We start from the raw sequence: 19,287 nt of genomic DNA on the forward strand, positions 1-19,287 counted from the left end.
CATGTGTCCAGTTAAAATTTGGGCATTCTATTTCTACAGAAGAAGAACTGATCCTTGTGGGCAGCTAACAGTCTCCATCACCCATCCTCAAAGAATTTCTTGTGCCCCAGTGTTGCTGGGAATAAAGGTCCTACTGCTTGCTGCTTCACTACAGTTCGGGAGACAGAGGTAAGTGAAGGAAAACAGGTTTGTTCAGAAGGGCCTTGATGGAGACAGAGACCTGTTCAGTTTCAAATCTCCATCTTTGGGGGACTTGGGGGTGTGAATAGCTTTTATAAGAGGAGAGGGGGCACAGTAGGACAAAAAGCATGAAGTACATATGTATAGGTTTAGCTAAGCTGTGCTTGTCAGAATCATGTCCATTTCAGTTTCACTGGCTCCTGCCCAGGGTCAGGGAATGACCTCTCAGTATCCATTCTCAGGATGCAGAAAAGCAGTTACCAGGAAGTTGGGAAGCAGAAACATTTGAGGACTTTAATATCAAAGGGGCTCTGTTGCACTACGATGACCCAGGAAAAGCAGAATAATTCCCATTTGCCCCAAAGAGGCACAGATGTGACTGTAAAAATGTCTGTCATGTAGCACAGCAAACTGGAATGAGAAAAGCAAGTCACTGAAGACCATATGGATGTCTCAGGAGATGCCACCCTGAAAAGATGATCGATGAGGTGCAGGTGTCCCCTGCTGTCACTGTGTATGTAAACCCACTTCCACCTTCATAGGTGGAGCCCAGACAAAGAGGGGACTCCATATTGACTTAGAATGAGTTTATACTGCCTTAGTGAAGTGAGGATTGGGGCCGGTCACAAATATTCTAGCAATCCTCCTCCTGAGCAGTTACCCGTGACCTCCTTGAAGTTACCTGTGACCGTGTGACAATTTTTGGTCAATGACATATGAGCAGAAGTGAGATGTGTCCTTTCTATGCTGCACGTGAAGAGCCTGAGAGGGTTAATTTTATGTGTCTATCCGACAGGCCATATTGGTACCATGTTGGTCCCAGTATTTGGTCAAACACTAGTCTAGATGTTTCCGTTAAGGTACTTGAGAGGTGATTAACATTTAAATCAGTTGGCTTTGAAGTAAAACAGCTCACCCTTCCCAATGTGGGCAGGCTTCATTTAACCAGTTGAAGATCTTAAGAGAAAACCACCGGGGTCCCCCTAAGGAAGAATTCTGCCTCCAGACTCCTTAAAATGACTTAAGTTGTAACATCAGTTTTTTGCTGGGTTTCTAGACTGCCAGCATTTCAGACTTGCCATCCCCCAAAACTGTGTGAGCCCATAAAATCTCTGTTTCTGTCTTTCTCTGTATCTCTTTCTCTTTCTGAACATACCTGTGTTTAGAGGTGTGTTTCTAAACACCCACGGTGACCTGGAAGCAAGTCCTGCAGCCTACATTTCTCAGGGACCGTGGCAAACAGAGTCCAGTGACAGGGATCATAAGCAAGTAGTACCCCGCTGTCATGAAACCACAGAGTTTTGGGGACTTTGTTGTTGCACCATAGCCTAGTTTATAGGGGGATAGAAAGACACAAAAGAGAAATTCAGGTGACATAGAAACAAAGAAAGTGCTATGTCTTCCATTCTGGAGTTTTCAGACTGAAATTGGTTCCTGCTACAAGCACTATTTCTTATTTCTGCACCCTAGGATTATCCAAGGGCTTAAAACCCTCCAAAACCAGAAGTGACTCTTCAACTCTGCTCTGCTTAGAATGTTCCTGGAATCAATGTTCTATTCCCATTCTTCCATCTGCTCCAGCTTCTCATTCTAAAATTACCTATTCCTCTCAATTCAATAAAAATGTTTCATTTCCTTCTTAGTGTGAGAGATCACAACTATGTAATAAGAGGTAATAAACAAATTCCCTTCAACCTCCAAACAGATTTTTCCCAAGGGGATTTGCATTTGGAAAGAAAATTGCAAAACAAAACAAAAATCCCAAATGAAGCTCTTCTTGGTAAAGTTCCAGGATGTGCAATTAAGAGAGGAATTTGCCTGTAGTATGGGAGAGATTCTGGGGCAAGGGCAATTCTTCCCAGGTGCTCTGCAAATAGAACCAACATTGCTGGATATCATGCTTCTGGTTTCTAGATGCTTCTTATGGCAGAGAGCAAAGAATCCTCAGTTCCCTTCTAGAGGTCCCATGTGTTCTTCTAGATGACTCCCAGTGATGCCCAGAACCCAGTTCCTGTGGCCTCACAGTCTTTCTGGTCTATTCCCAGGCTGAGATACTGGTCACTTTTGTTTTCTACAGGACAGCTTCCTGGGACATGTAACCTTTGTCTCAGAGCAAGGTCCTTGACACCTCATATAAAAACATGAGCCTTGGGTCTCACACCCCCTCTCCTACCTCACCCCAAGAGACTTACCTCTAATCTTACAGGTAATGTCTTTCCATAAGAAATCAGGAAGGGGACTCATTTAAAATGCAGATAGATCCAGAGGTCTAAATGCTGATGCATTAGGCTGGGTTGCAGTCCAGAAAGCTGTATTTTCACAGGCTCTCCTCCCTGGGGTGGCCTAATGCAGGTGGGAGGCAGACTCCACTTGGAGAAATGGTGCCCCAGGGACATGAGGAGAGTTATTAGCACAGCCCACCCTCTTGGATCTCCAGCTCTTTCCTAGTCAGCTCTGTTATTGATGTAGCTGGGCCATCTGCTCACAACCTTAAAGCAAAACAAACAAAAGAGACAAACAAAAGACTGAATATTGCTTCTAGGGATTTCTGTGCCATTTGTCTCTTTTCTTTCTGTTTATACAGGGATGTGCCTTTTTTGTGCTAGTCTTTGATGACAAAATTGAAGACACATGGTAGTCTACTCTCTCACTCTGCTTTTGCCTATTTGCAGAGGATTGATAACATGGCCTCAACATAAACACAGAAGGAAGCAGCAGCAACCAGCTCAAATCATTCTCAAATGAAATCTAGGATAATCAAGAGCTAAGAGCAATCTGTTAATGCAGCGTCTTTATAAGCCTGGTTTGGAACCAATGGCCACTGGCAGCACCAAAAGTCAAAAACATAATCCAATTGGTCAACTGAAGGGTTAATTCTGATGGCCTCTGGAAAGAGGCGACAGAGGACCCCACCTGAAAGTAATTATCCCTGCTCAGCCCTTGTCCATCTCACGCCGTGTCCTACGCCCCCTGGTGGTTTGGAGGTAAACTACAATTTACCATAAGGGGAGAAGAAAAGCTTGAGTTATCACTCTTCCATTAAACACCCACACAGAGCTTTTTCAAGGACTGATCTGCAGATGCAGAGTCCTCTTCAAGCTGCCTCAGGACAATTTGACAGGTAAGAAGGCTATTTGGTTTGGGTGGCATCCCAGTTGTTCCTTACACCTCAAACATTAATTGGGTACTTTGATCTTCATAAATGCAGACATTTGGTAACTCTCAAAGGTATAATTTTTGAATGATCTAACTCTATAGATAACCCAGGCTAACCCACCAGTGTATGATATCGAAAGCAGTCAGTACAAATAACCAAGAGTTAAGTTTAATTTGTTAGTGTATTGTCTTTACAAACCTTAAGCACTTTAACCCCAAATTCGGCTTAGGCCCTCTGGCTGCACCAGCACCCACACTTCAGTCCCAGTCCTGCCTTCCCAGCTTCTTTCCTCCTTTAGGACTACTTTTCAACCCACTACTTATCTCTCATGACCCTAGGATCTGCACCTTGGGGCAGAGTGTATTTACACTCTGGCAAGACCTTCACCTGTCTAGCACACCCACCTCTTCCTCATCAACTCCCATTAGGGAATATCTCACAATTCCCAACCTGGAAGCAATAGGAAAGGGTCTCCAAACCTTCAAAACAGCCTGGTCCCTAGGCATGAGGCTGGACAAAGGAACTTTGACCTGGCCACCGTAGAAATGAAAACAAGTCAAGCAAGAGAACAGAGAGGCAAAGCTTTCATTAGGGCGTCTCCTAAGAGAAGGGAGACACCTCTCCCACAGGACAGTGTCAGCCTACTCCCCCCCCCCCAACAAAGGGAAAGAGGGGAATAAGGTTTAGGAATGTTAATTGGTCTTAGGTACATTTCAGAGGTATGTTTCCTTTTCCTATGGGGGCACTGTAACTCTAAGGAAGGCAGGGTCACTGGTCACCCTGGAGCCAAGTGTATTAATTCATATCAATACATCATTCTGTATAAACATTCCATCTGTGATAAGGATGAGTGACTGTCGCTGAGAAACACGAGGAGGGAGATGGAAGAGAACAAAAATCACAGCAAGTAACAAGCTAAGGACCCTAGGAATTGGCCATTTTGATGGCTCCTCGACAGTTTTTATCCCTTAAGTTGTTGATCCTCAAGAGCTGTGGCAAGAACATCCTGGTCCTAATGACATACTGGTCCCTTAAGGTGACAAGGTTGTTTAAGAGAGATGGATAAGACATATACCAAGCTTTAATACTTAACAAGATATGAATCAAGGTGGGAGAGCACACGGAAAAAAAATTATATTATCTCTTAATAGTTGTCAGGCCATGAGTTAAGGCCCTGGAGTGCACTTGCCTTTTGTCCTGATGGTGCTGTCTATCTCAGCCAGACACTATGAGGTGCAAGATTTTTAAATTTTCAACTATAAATTACTCAGAAATATTCTATTGTTAAAAAAATTCAAATACCACATACAGAAGCCATTGTTGTTAGTTTGCAGCATGTCTTTCCAGAACTTTCTGTATGTATTCACATGCATAAATGTACAGCTAAAGAATTTTGTGTTTGTGAAGATTTATTTTTTAGTATAAATTGGGTCATGCTGTCAGGTAGGAGTTCAGGGACACCAAGACGATGGAGACAGCGTAAGAAAGAAACTGCTAGAGGACCAGACAAAGAGACAAGTCATGTCCTTGTCTACAATAAATCTCATTACCATGACGACTCCCACTACAGGAGGCTTATCACCATGACAACTCCCACCACAGGTTCAAATTTTAAAATGACCTATGGAGGTAAAGTAGGCAGTATTCTAATTAGATTTTCTGAAGTAACCAAAGGGGGCTGTTATGGTTTGGATGTAAGGTGTCCCCCAAAAGCTCATGTGTGAAATAATGCAAGCAGGTTTAGAGAAGAAATGATTGGGTTGTGAGAGCCTTAACCCAATCAGTGATTTAATCCCCGGATAATAGGGGTTACCTGAGTGGTAATTGAAGACTGGTATAGTGAGGCTGGAGGAGGTGGGACATTGGGGGCATGGCTTTGGGTACATTTTGTATCTGGAGAGTAAAAGATACAAAATCAATCTCTCTCTCTCTCTCTCTCTCTCTCTCCCTCTCTCTCTCTCTCTCTCTCTCTCTGCTTTGTGATCATCATGTGAGCTGTTTCCTTTGGCCACACTCTTCCACCATGATGTCCTGTTTCACCTTGAGCCCCAAGGAATGGAGCCAGCGACTTACGGACTGAGACCTCTGAAACCATGAGCCCCTAAATAAACATTTCCTCCTCTACAGTTGTTCTGGTCTGATCTGTCCATCGCAGCAGTGAAAAAGCTGACTAAAATGGGGAAAATTTGAAAATATTCTCATCAGTTATCATAAGGTAACCAGTAAAAGCAAATGGGGTAAGGTCTTCAATCAGGTCCATATAGGAAAAAGAATGCCCCAAGCTCAGGATATAAGACCCTAATTTCCCTGACATTGAGGCCTTGAGCCTCTCTTTCTCTCTGCTCAGCCTACTCTGCTCTACCTGAGTGCTATCTTCACCTTCAATAAATCTGTACTTTGTTACTTCTGTGTGTCTTGCTCAATTCTTTGTTTGGAACACCAAGGACCAGGACTTCAACTGGACATCCCAATGGTAACAATACAATTCGCCGATTCCTCCTAGAAGAGGAATATCCCCTGTTTTAGTCAGCTTTTTCACTGCTTATGACTAAAGGACCCGGCCAGCACATCTGTAGAGGAGGAAAGTGTTAGGTTGGAAATTTAGGTGACTGTAGGGGGCAGAGCTGAGCAGCTGGAACAAAGACCAGCCCGCCAAAGGTGACCATCAAGTGGGTTAGAAAATTCCACTGACTCTTCACAACCACCTGTCATTCAGCAGGACCCCCTCCCATCGCAGCCTATAAAAACCCTGGGCAGCCAGGGCCACGTGCGATTTTCTCCGGGTCCCTAATTGAGCCCTACCAGGGAGGTCTGGGAATTTCGCCCGAGAGCCAAATTCCAATAAAGCTTGCTTTGGTTGCTTTCTGACCGATTGTATTTGGCTGCTAACGGTGGCCGCTGAGCCCGCCGATCTTACAGAAAGGTTTATTTGAGGGTTCACAGTTTCAGAAGTCTTAGTCCACAGAAGGCCAGCTCCATTCCTGAGGTGAGGCTGAACTCATGGCAGAGTGTGTGGCAGAGGGAACCAGCTCACCTGAGATCAGGAAGCAGAGAGAGACTCCACTCACCAGATACAAATATATACCCAAAGTCACACCCTCATTCCCACCACCCCCAGCACAGCCTACCACTTCTGTTACCACTCAGTTAATCCCTATCGCGGTTAATTCACTGATTGGGTTAAGACTCTTACAACCCAATCATTTCTCCTCCTTCGAACCTTGCATTGTCTCACACAATGCAAGGCGGACACTACATCTAAACCATAACATCCCCAACCTGGATCTTCCATGTGATTTCATGAAGCCAAAAATGGAGACTGAAGGTTGAACACGGACAGCACAAGTTTATTTGATGACCGGAGAATAAAAAAGCAGGAGCCCAACTACCAAGTCAGCTTCTCAAGTCTTTAGGGCTGGGAAAGTCATAAATGTAGATCAAAATAAATGAGGGGAAGAGATAGGCCTAGAAGGTGAGGGATATTCATGTCTTTTCTGGGATGGGCAGAAATTTTCTGGGAATATGGGTGCCACCTTTTTTCACTCCTTTTATGGTTCTTTCCTTTTGTTATCATGGTGATTGTACAGTGTCATTCACGGGGGTGGGGATCATTTAGCATGCAGATGAATTTAAAAATGGAGCTTTGGATCTGTTATAGGTCATTTAAGTGGCCATCTTGGGTTCAGTCACACAGGACTCTTTGGTCATAGACATCCTGTCCTTAAAAATAAACAAAGTTGTCACCAGAGGAGGTCCAAGGAGTTCCTGGAAAGGGGGACCTCAACTCAGGACAAATGAGGTTCTTGAAAACATTACTGAATTGAATTTAAGGATGCATCAGTTAGAGACACAGAGAGATTTATTTATGAAAGCAGAGATACATTCAAGGGAGACTATGGGCTATCTCAAGATGAGAGGCCTTTGGGGACTCTTAAGCTGTTCTTTTAAAGGAAACCTGGTGAGGGATGGGCATGGGAAGATAAATGGGAATGATAACAATCTAGTGATAACAAGATGATTTATGGTGGTATGGAAATTCTCAGGATCCCTTGGTTGATGCCTTCTACATTATCTGATCAATAGATAATGTCAGCAAAGTACCCTGTATTATAAGTTTTACATCTTCCTCTACTCAACTATTCTAAAAATGCATGTGCTAGTGGGCTAATTAACAGTGCATGGACAATTTTCATAAATGGGTGAATTTCCAGTAATTTTAAGATATGAGTTAAGATTTGTAGCTTTCCCAGAAATTCAGGAGTGACAGGCCTGGGAAGGGAACTGACTAGATATAAGGGACTTTAATGTAAGCTTTCCGATTAAAGTTATAGTCACCTTGTTCTTTCTTCTGTATCCTACCTGTCTTTTGTTTCTTTTGTATCCTGCCTCGGAATTAGGGTTTGGCCAAGAGTTTTACCAGGTTGTTTGATTTTTTTATTGTTTGTTCTATTTGGTTATATATGGCAGCAGACTGCATTTTGATTCACTGAACACAAATGGAGCACCACTTTTCATTTCTCTGGTTGTACATGATGTAGAGTCACACCATTTATGTAATCATACATGTACATAGGGTAATGATGTCTGTCTCATTGCACCATCCCCTCCCCTGCCCTCATTTCCCTCTACACAATCCAAAGTTCCTCCATTCTTCACTTACCTCCCTCCCCCTCCCCCTCATTATGTATCTGCCACAACTTATCAGAGAAAACATTTGGCCTTTGTTTTTTGGGGATTGGCTTATCTCACTTAGCATGATATTCTCCAACTCCATCCATTTACCTGCAAATGCCATAATTTTATTCTTCTTTATGACTGAGTAATATTCCATTGTGTATATATACCACAGTTTCTTAATCCATTCATCTATTGAAGGGCATCTAGGTTGTTTCCACAATCTAGCTATTGTGAATTGAGTTGCTACAAACACTGATGTGGCTGCGTCACTATAATATGCTGTATTTCAAGTCTTTTGGGTATAGGCCAAGGAGTGGAATAGCTAGGTCAAATGGTGGTTCCATTCCAAGTTTCTTAAGGAATCTCCACACTGCTTTCCAGAGTGGCTGTACCAATTTGCAATTCCACCAGCAATGAATGATTATACCATTCCCCCTCATCCTTGCCAACACCTATTGTTGCTTGTGTTCTTGATAATACAGGCTGTCTAATTTTTATACTACATAACAATATTGTACCCTATCTTCTCCTTTTTCTTTTGTACCTTGATTTTTTTAAATAATAATAAGACTTGTGTTATCAACAAAACTTTTTTTGTTCAGACATACATATGGAGACACTCCTTTTCAAATTTTTTCTTTTCTTTGCATGGAAGCAGTGCTAGAGATCAATCCAGGGTTTTGCATGTGCTAGACGAGCACTCTACCTCTGAGCTACATCCATGACCCTGCTTAGTTCTTTTTAACTTCCGCATACTATACCACAGTGTTTAGAAAACCAAAATAATATTCTTTCATTCTATTGTGACTCAGAATGATGCATTTTGGGCATGCTGAGCAATTTGATCTAAAGGAAACTAAAAGGTTTTAAAAGCAGGCTTGGAACCAAGGTCCACCTAGATGTGTCTTGCTTCTCCCTCCCCCAAGCCCAGGGAGAAGCATTCCACAAAGTTCCCTATCTGCCAAAATATATACTTGCCAAAGAAGAAGCAATTACCTCTAGTCCCTTCCCTGAGCTTTCATTAACTAATTTCAAATTACAGGAAGAAAAAATTGAAATCTGCCAACACACATGGACAGATTTTTGTCACACACCCTTGTCCTCTATTTTCGCCCTAGAAAATAATTTACGATCTATTCTCTGTTCCTTGGGCAAAACGGATTTGGTTCCAGGCCATGGCACATTCTCCAAGCCCAGTGAGTCCCCCTAAACATCACCTGTGATGCCCCTGACATCCTCCATTCCCCCTCTTTCCTGATATAGTTTCTGAGTCATGTTGGGCTAGTGGATAATCACACTGCTGTGATTTCCCCTAATGCTCTGATTTTCCCCCCTTTTGCATGTCAATAAACTTCCTGTATGCCTTTTCTCCTATTTAATCTGTCTTTTGTCAATTCATTCCAGTGAACTTTCAGAGGGCAAAGGCGAAATTTCCCTTAAATCTTACATTTCCTTCCCTAAGTTTAGAATCCATAAAGAAATAAAACAATGGAGGCAGACAGAGTCAATAGAAAAAAAGGGGAAAAATGGAGGCAGACAGATTAAAAAGGGGAAAAATAACTATGTCTGTGTTGTTAACAAACTAATTAGAAAAAGTGGCCTAATTGTTCATCAAGAAGAAATTGCGAGAGGATCCAGATGGCGGACTAGAGGGTGACTGCAACTCCCGTTGCTCCAGAACTCAGGATTCAAGAAGGGGAGGCATTGAGAGACTCGGACCGACATACAGCCACGTGGTGAGTCTCTCCCACCAGGCAGGCCTGGACAGGGGTAGCTTCTCGGAGCAGGGCAGGGCTGCGAGAGTCTTCCCCAAGCATCCCTGCTCTCTCTGGCAGGAGGCTCAATCTACAGCCAGCTTCTAGGAGCAGGCCCACCCAGTGACAGCTTTTCCGCACAGAGCCAACCCCAAGCCCTGAACCCAGCGGTGGGTCGCAGCCCGCAGGTGGCTTCTGGGACCAAGGCAGGTCAGGAAGAGGCTTTCTAGGAGCAGGACCACCCAGTGAGAGGATTTCCACGCAGAACCAGCCCCAAGCCCTGGACCCAGTAGTGGGCTAGGTGCAGCTTTCTTTCGAAGCACTGCATTATCAAGTTCCTCCAAGACTTCAGGCTACTGAGGGCTGGGAGGTGATATACTGGAAATCTACAGGGACACTATAAGACAATAGAGGAAATCTGCAGTATCTCAAGAGTCCCACTGATATCTGACCAATATGAGAAAACAAGGGAAGAAAATGTCCCAAACAAACCTAGATACTATATCAATAAAACTCAATGACAGCACAGAAGAAGAAATGTCAGAAAGGGAGTTCAGAATGTACATATAAAACAATCAGGGAAGCAAACGAGGAGATGAAAGAGCAAATGCAGGCATTGAAGGAAGAGATGAAAGAGCAAATGCAGGCATTAAATGATCGCACCAATCAACAGTTCAAAGAGCAAATACGGGAAGCAAGAGATCATTTCAATAAAGAGTTAGAGATACTGAAAAAAAAAAACAGAAATCCTTGAAATGAAGGAATCAATAAACCAAGTTAAAAACTCCATAGAAAGCATAACCAATAGGATAGAACACCTGGAAGACAGAAGCCCACACACTGAAGACAAAATATTTAATCTTGAAAACAAAATTGACCAAACAGAGAAGATGGTAAGAGACCATGAACAGAATCTACAAAAATTATGGGATATCATGAAAAGGCCAAATTTAAGAATTATTGGGATTGAGGAAGGCTTAAAGAAACAAACCAAAGGAATGAACAATCTATTCAATGAAATAATATCAGAAAATTTCCCAAATCTGAAGAATGAAATGGAAAACCAGGTACAAGAGGATTATAGGACTCCAAATATACAAAATTACAACAGACCCACACCAAGGCACATTATTATGAAAATACCTAACATACAAAATAAAGACAGAATTTTAAAGGCCACGAAAGAAAAGAATCAAATTACATTCAGGGGGAAACCAATAAGAATATCAGCAGATTTTTCAATCCAGACCCTAAAAGCTAGAAGGGCCTGGAACAACATTTTTCAAGCCCTGAAAGAAAACAGATGCCAACCAAGAATCTTATACCCAGCAAAACTTACTTTCAGATTTGATGACGAAATAAGATCCTTCCATGATAAACAAAAGCTAAAGGAATTTACAAAAAGAAAGCTGGCATTACAGAACATTCTCAGCAAAATATTCCATGAGGAAGAAATGAAAAACAACAATGCAAATCAGCAGCGGGAGGAACTAGCCTAAAGGAATAGCCAAATAAAGGAGAAAACAAATCATGTCAAAAAACAAAAATGAGTCAAATGACTGCGAATACAAATTATATCACAATAATAACCCTGAATGTTAATGGCCTGAACTCATCAATCAAAAGACATAGACTGGCAGATTGGATTAAAAAGAAAAATCCAACAATATGCTGCCTGCAAGAGACTCATCTCATAGAAAGAGATACCCATAAACTAAAGGTGAAAGGATAGGAAAAAACATACCATGCACACGGACACAGCAAAAAAGCTGGAATATCCATCCTCATTTCAGATAATGTGGACTTCAAACCAAAACTAGTCAGAAGGGATAAAGAAGGACATTACATACTGCTTAAGGGAAGCATAAATCAGCAAGACATAACAATCATAACTAGCTATGCCCCGAACATTGGCTCATCCATGTACGTCAAACAAATCCTTCTCAATTCCAGAAATCAAATAGACCACAACAATACTAGGCGATTTTAACACACCTCTCTCACCGCTGGATAGATCGCCCAAACAAAAATTGAATAAAGAAACCATAGATCTCAATAACACAATCAACAATTTAGACCTAACTGACTTATATAGAATATACCATCCAACAAAGAACGAATACACTTTCTTCTCAGCAGCACATGGATCCTTCTCTAAAATAGACCATGTTTTATGCCACAAAGCTACTGTTAGCAAATACAAGAAGATAGAGATACTACCTTGTACTCTATCATATCATAATGGATTGAAATTAGAAATAAATGACAGAATAAAAAACAGAAACTTCTCCAATACCTGGAGATTAAATAATACATTATTATATGATGAATGGATAACAGAAGACATCAGGAGGGAAATAAAAAAATTCTTAGAAGTAAACGAGAACAAAGACACATCATATCAAAATCTCTGGGACACTATGAAAGCAGTACTTAGAGGAAGATTTATTTCATGGAGCGCATTCAACAAAACAAGTAAAAATCAACAAATAAACAACTTAACACTACAGCTCAAAGCCCTAGAAAAAGAAGAGCAGACCAACACCAAAAGTAGTAGAAGATAGGAAATAGTTAAAATCAGAGCCGAAATCAAAGAGATTGAAACAAAAGAAACAATCGAAAAAATTAACAAAATAAAGAATTGGTTCTTTGAAAAAATAAACAAAATTGTTAAACCCTTAGCCACACTAACAAAGAGAAAGAGAGAGAAAACTCAAATTACTAAAATTCAGAATGAACAAGGAAATATCACTACAGACACGAGTGAAATACAAAAAAAATTAGAAGCTATTTTGAAAATCTATACTCCAACAAAACAGAAAACCTGAAAGACATCAACTAGTTTCTAGAGACATATGAATTACCTAAACTGAACCAGTAGGACACACACAACTTAAATAAATCAATTGCAAGCAATGAAGAAGAAGAGGTCATCAAAAGCCTACCAACAAAGAAAAGTCCGGGACCAGATGGGTTCTCAGCCGAGTTCTACAAAACCTTTAAAGAAGAGCTCATTCCAATACTCCGCAAAGTATTCCATGAAATAGAAGAGGAGGGAACCCTCCCAAACTCATTCTATGAAGCCAATATCACACTGATACCTAAACCAAACAGAGACACATCCAGGAAAGAAAATTTCAGACCAATATCCTTAATGAACATCGATGCAAAAATTCTCAACAAAATTTTAGCAAATCACATACAAAAATATATTAAAAAGATAGTGCATCACAATCAAGTGGGTTTTATCCAAGGATGCAAGATTGGTTCAACATCTGGAAATCAATAAATGTCATTCACCATATCAACAGACTTAAAGTTAAGAATCACATGATTATTTCGATAGATGCAGAAAAAGCATTTGATAAAATACAGCATCCCTTTATGCAAAACACTAGAAAAAATAGGGATAGTGGGGACATTTCTTAACATTGTAAAGGCCATCTATGCTAAGCCCATGGCCAATATCATTCTAAATGGTGAAAAACTGAAAGCATTCCCCCTAAAAACTGGAACAAGGCAGGGATGCCCTCTTTCACCACTTCTATTGAACATCGTCCTTGAAACTCTAGCCAGAGCAATTAGACAAACCAAAGAAACTAAAGGGATACGAATTGGAAAAGAAGAACTCAAACTATCCCTGTTCACTGATGACATGATTATATATTTAGAGGAACTCGGAAATTCCACCAGAAAACTTTTAGAACTCATAAGTGAATTCAGTAAAGTAGCAGGTTACAAGATCAATGCTCATAAATCCAATGCATTTTTATACATTAGTGATGAATCTTCAGAAAGAGAAGTTAGGAAAACTACCCCATTCACAATAGCCTCAAAAAAAATAAAATACTTGGGAATCAATCTCACAAAAGAGGTGAAAGACCTCTACAATGAGAACTACAGAACACTAAAGAAAGAAATTAAAGAAAATCTTAGAAGATGGAAAGATCTCCCATGTTTTTGGATAGGCAGAATTGATATTGTCAAAATGGCCATACTACCAAAAGTGCTATACATATTCAATGCAATTCCAATTAAAATCCCAATGACATACTTTACAGAAATAGAACAAGCAATTATGAAATTCATCTGGAAGAATAAGAAACCCAGAATAGCTAAAGCAATCCTTAGCAGAAAAAGCAAAGCACAATACCAGATCTTCAACTCTACTACAAAGCAATAGTAACAAAAATGGCATGGTATTGGTACCAAAATAGACAGGTAGATCAATGGTACAGAATAGAGGACATGGACACAGACCCAAATAAATACAATTTTATCATATTAGACAAAGGGGCCAAAAATATGCAATGGAGAAAAGATAGCCTCTTCAACAAATGGTGCTGGGAAAACTGGAAATCCATATGCAACAGAATGAAATTAAACCCCTATCTCTCATCCTGCACAAAACTCAACTCAAAATGGATCAAGGACCTCGGAATCAGACTAGAGACCCTGCATCTTATAGAAGAAAAAGTAGGTCCAAACCTTCAACATGTCGGCCTACGATCAGACTTCCTCAACAGGACTCACATAGCACAAGAAATAAAAGCAAGAATCAACAACTGGGATAGATTCAAACTAAAAACTTTCTCTCAGCAAAGGAAACTATCAGTAATGTGAAGAGAGAGCCTACAGAGTGGGAGAAAATCATTGCCACACATACTTCAGATAGAGCACTAATTTCCAGAATATATAAAGAACTCAAAAAACTCTACACCAAGAATACAAATAATCCAATAACAAATGGGCTAAGGAAATCAACAGACACTTCACAGAAGATGTACAAGCAATCAACAGATATATGAAAAAATGTTCAACATCTCTAGTAATAAAAGAAATGCAAATCAAAACTACCCTAAGATTCCATCTCACCCCAATTAGAATGGTGATCATCAAGAACACAAGGAACAACATGTGTTGGCGAGGATGTGGGGGAAAAGGTACACTCATACATTGCTGGTGGGGTTGCAAATTAGTGCAGCCACTCTGGAAAGCAGTATGGAGATTCCTGAGAAAGTTTGGAATGGAACCACCATTTGACCCAGCTATCCCACTCCTTGGCCTATACCCAAACGACTTAAAATCAGCATACTACAGAGATACAGCCACATCAATGTTCATAGCTGCTCAATTCACCATAGCCAGATTGTGGAACCAACTTAGATGTCCTTCAATTGATGAGTGGATAAAGAAACTGTGGTATATATATATATATATATATATATATATATATATATATATAATGGAATATTACTCAGCCATAAAGAATGATAAAATTATGGCATTTGCAGGCAAATGGATGAAACTGGAGAATATCATGCTAAGTGAGATAAGCCAATCTCAATAAACCAAAAGATAAGCGGATGATGACACATAATGGGGGTGGGAGGGGTTAGTATTAGGGTTAGGGTTAGGTCTAGGGTTAGGGTTAGGGAGAATGGCAAGAATGGAAGAAGGAAGGACTGTATAGAGGGAAAAGAGGGGTGGGAGGGATGGGGGGAAGGGAAAAAAATAACAATGAATGAAGCAACATTGCCCTATGTAAATTTATGATTACACAAATGGTATGCCTTTATTCCATGTACAAACAGAAAAACATGTATCCCATTTGTTTACAATTAAAAAAAAAAAAGAAGAGGAAGAAGAAAAAGAAGAAATTGCTAGTATTTTGCCCCTGAATGAACACACACTTACCTGTTGGGCCACTGGCACTCCTAGACATCCTCTCCCCAGGAACAGGTTGCTGACAAGCCGGCACAGGCTAAAACACCCGCAAGCGGACACCTTGGAAGGTGGCAGGAAAAGAGTTAAGGCAGTGCGCCCAGTCCCTTGTGCCTCACTCAACCTTCAGGCAGACCTGTCTTCTTTTCACAGAGATCAATGAATGGGTAAGGAGTGAAAAGAGGATAGGAGCGTTCTAGACTCCAACCAAGGCCAGGAAAATGAAGATTCCCTTAAACATTTTCCTAGTCTTTTTTCTTATGGCCCTTTTTTAATATCCCCTCTTCCCATTCGCAAAGAGATCAGGCATTTATCAGAATATTCCTGACTCTGCTGGATGTGGTGGCACATGCCTATAATCACAGTGATTTGAAAGGCTGAGACAGGAAGAATACAAGTTCAATGCCAGCCTGGGCAACTTAGCAAGACCCTGCCTCAAAATTAAAAAAATAAAAAATAATAGGGAGAGGACCAGGGATGTAGCTCCATGGTAGAACACCTCTAGGTTCAATTCCCAGTACCACACACACACACGCCAAAAAATAAATAAATAAAAGTTAAAAAGAATATTCCTGGCTCAGCTGGCTCAGTTCTTCATTAGTCTACTCTTTCAGTACTATCTACTGCTCTTTGGGTTTGTTTGTTAATTTGGGGGGAGTAGTTGGAGATTTATTTATTTTTATGTGGTGCTAAGGATCAAACCCAGTGCCTCACACATGCTAGGCAAGCACTCTATCACCAAGTTAGGGCTCCAGCACCTCTACTGCTGTTTTGTAGATCTGTCTCATGGATTGTTTATATTTTGACCTCAGAATGCTCTAATGTAGGTCATGATGATTCATTAGCTTCTAGACCATGATATCGCTCATTAAGGTTGGGTCTGCAATATCTCCCAAAAGTTCATGGGTTGAAGCCTTGGTTCCCAAGGCAGCGATGTTTAGAGGTGGGGCTTTGGGAAGTGATTGGGTCATGAGGCTCTGACTTCATCAGTAGATTAATCCATTGATAGGTTCATAATTGAATGGACTTTGGAGGTGGTAAAACTGTAGGAGGTCTAGTTAGAAGAAGTAGGTCACTGGGGGTATTCCCTAGAAGGGTATATCTTGTGCCTTGTCCCTTTCCCCCAACCCTCTACTTCCTGGCCACCATGAGGTAGGAAGCTTTGCTCTGCCACACCCTCCCTCCCATGATGTTCTGCCTTGTTCTACCTCACCACACACCCACAGCAACGGGGCCAAGCAGTTATGGACTGAAACTTCTGAAACTGTGAGCAGAAAAACTTTCCTTCTGTAAGTTGATTTTCTCAGGTATTTTGTCACAGCAACAGAAAGAAGACTAATGCATTGCTTAAGCCAAAAAAGTTCCCCACATTCTGTTTTCCACTGAAAGAATGTTCCATCACATCATTCAATGTAACATGCTAATGGTTATACAGTAAAATAACATGACAACAAAAATATGTATCTTTCAAATTTGTAATAATTAAAGTCTGCATGTGGAAAACCCACAGCTAACATTATACTCAGTGAGAAAAGCTTGAAAGTTTTTCCTCTAAGATCCCCAACAAGACAAAGATGTGAGATGTGTCTTTTTGTCTATTCAACAGTACTAGAAAGCCCTTGGCAGAATATTTAGGCAGGAAAAAAAGTTAATGGCATTCAAACTGGAAAGAACCAAGGTATCTATTCACAGATGACATGATCTTATATGTAGAAAGCTCTAAGAGTCCACCAAAATAACTGTTAGAATCAATGAATTCAAAGATGCAGGCTACAAAATCAACACACAACATCAATTGTATATCTATACATTAACAATAAACAATACAGATGGATCATTTGTGATCCAGGAATCATCTTGGGACTGCAGCGTGGCGGAGCCTATGGAAACTAAAGCCCAGATTTGTGAGGTACTGAAACCTTCAGGGACACTATAAGTCTACAGGGTAGAAACTGTACTGCCTCAGATCTACGTGGCTAGATGGGAAGAAACACAAACAACATGAAGAAAACAAGGGAATAAAGCACTCCAAACAAACCAGGATGTTTCGATTATAGAAGAAATGGCAGAGAAGGAGTTCAGAATTTACCTAGTAAAACTGCTCCATGACTTAAAGGAGAATATAAGGAGTGAAATCAGAGATATGTGTCAGGAGGTGAAGGATCACTTAAATAAGAAGATGAAGATCCTGAAAAGAAATCCTTGAAATGAAGGAATCAATAAACCAAAATAAAAATTCAATGGAAAGTAGCACCAACAAAGGAGACCACTTGGAAGACAGAACCTCAGGCAATGAAGACAAAATATATTAATCTTGAAAATAAAGAAGAAGATGATAAAGTGCGAGAAGTTCCCTCACCCAGACACAATGCCTCACAGCAGCTGCTGAAGCCACTGAGTGGAGCTACTGTGACTTCCTCTAGGCTGATAAGAAAGACTCCCAAGGCAATGGCACCATGGAGGTTTGAACTGCTGCTCCAAAAGCAACTGAAAAGCAAACAAATGCAGAAAGAAATGTGTGAATTCATCCGAGAGAGGATAAAGATTGAAGAAGAATATGCAGAGAACTTGGCTAAGCTCTCTCGGAACTCGGAACTCGTTGGCTGCACAGGAGGAAGGCTCCCTGGGAGAAGCATGGGCTCAGGTGAAGAAGAACCTGGCAGATGAAGCAGAAGTGCATCTCAAGTTCTCCGCCAAGCTTCACACTCAGGCAGAGAAGCCCCTATTGAACTTTCGTGAGAACTTCAAGAAAGACATGAAAAAGCGTGACCACCATATCGCTGACCTCTGCAAGCAACTTGCCAGCTGTATGTATCGGTGGAGAAAGCCCGGAAAGCCCTCATAGAGCGGCAGAGAGACCTGGAGATGAAGACACAGCAGCTGGAGATCAAGCTGAGCAACAAGACAGAGGAGGACATCAAGAAGGCACAGAGGAAGTCCACACAGGCTGGCGATGACCTCATGGACCTCTACAACCAGGCCCAGTCCAAGTGGTTTGAAGAGATGGTGACCACCACTTGGAGATGGAGAGACTGGAAGTGGAGAGGGTGGAGGTAATCCAGCAACATTTGTGCCAGTGCACACAGCTGTGGCACCAGATGGATATGTTCAACCAAAGCACAGTTGAGCCTGTGGACCAACTGCTTCGAAAAGTGGACCCGGCCAAAGACAGAGAGCTGTAGATCAGAGAGCACAAAACAGGCAACATTCACCTTGTGGACATGGAGATCTAGACACGCCTGTGTGGCCCCAGGGGTCCTGCCCAGGAGAAGGTCTGGGTGTCCCCCGGAGAGGAGATGGTGGCTCCCACTGGGTGAAGCTGCCCTCTCATCCACTCTCCTGACCACTGAGGAGAGAGGAGAGAACTAGTAATTCCAGAAGGGTGATCTTGATGGCCCAGCTGGGGATCCCAAACATTCTCAGGCCAAGAAGACAGACCTGCAACCCTGCTTGCCTCTAAGACTGAAGCCCCCTCATCCCTATGCCATGCTTGTTGCTCTGAGAACAAACAGAGGCTGGAACTTTGTGGTCCCTGCTAAGGACCATAGGGGTGGCCATCACACACTTGTGCCCTTGGATGCCCCAAGGCCCATCCTCCAACTGGTCCCTTTATCTCTGGGACTTTGGAAGATCAGGGGAAGGCCGTCTCTGCCTCCAAGCCAATGTCAGGATCAGAATCATGGATAGAAGGCGCCATCAGTTCAGCCTGCATCGAGAATCCCGTACAGCCCTCTATTTTTCTCATTGCATTCTGAGAACCCAAATCTGGGTTTTCTTGGTCATTTTTCATCCCCA

At 41.6% G+C, this 19,287-nt stretch overlaps 1 pseudogene across 1 annotated transcript; it reads left to right on the forward strand.

Moving 5' to 3' along the window:
• Positions 1 to 17,824: 17,824 nt before the first annotated feature.
• LOC306664367 (growth arrest-specific protein 7-like) lies at positions 17,825 to 18,799 on the forward strand (annotated as a pseudogene). The gene has a single exon. The product of its transcript is annotated as a growth arrest-specific protein 7-like (transcript).
• The last annotated feature ends 488 nt before the right edge of the window (positions 18,800 to 19,287 follow it).

Source organism: Sciurus vulgaris (assembly GCF_902686455.1).
Source record: "Sciurus vulgaris genome assembly, chromosome: 6".
Classification (NCBI taxonomy): Eukaryota; Metazoa; Chordata; class Mammalia; order Rodentia; family Sciuridae; genus Sciurus; species Sciurus vulgaris.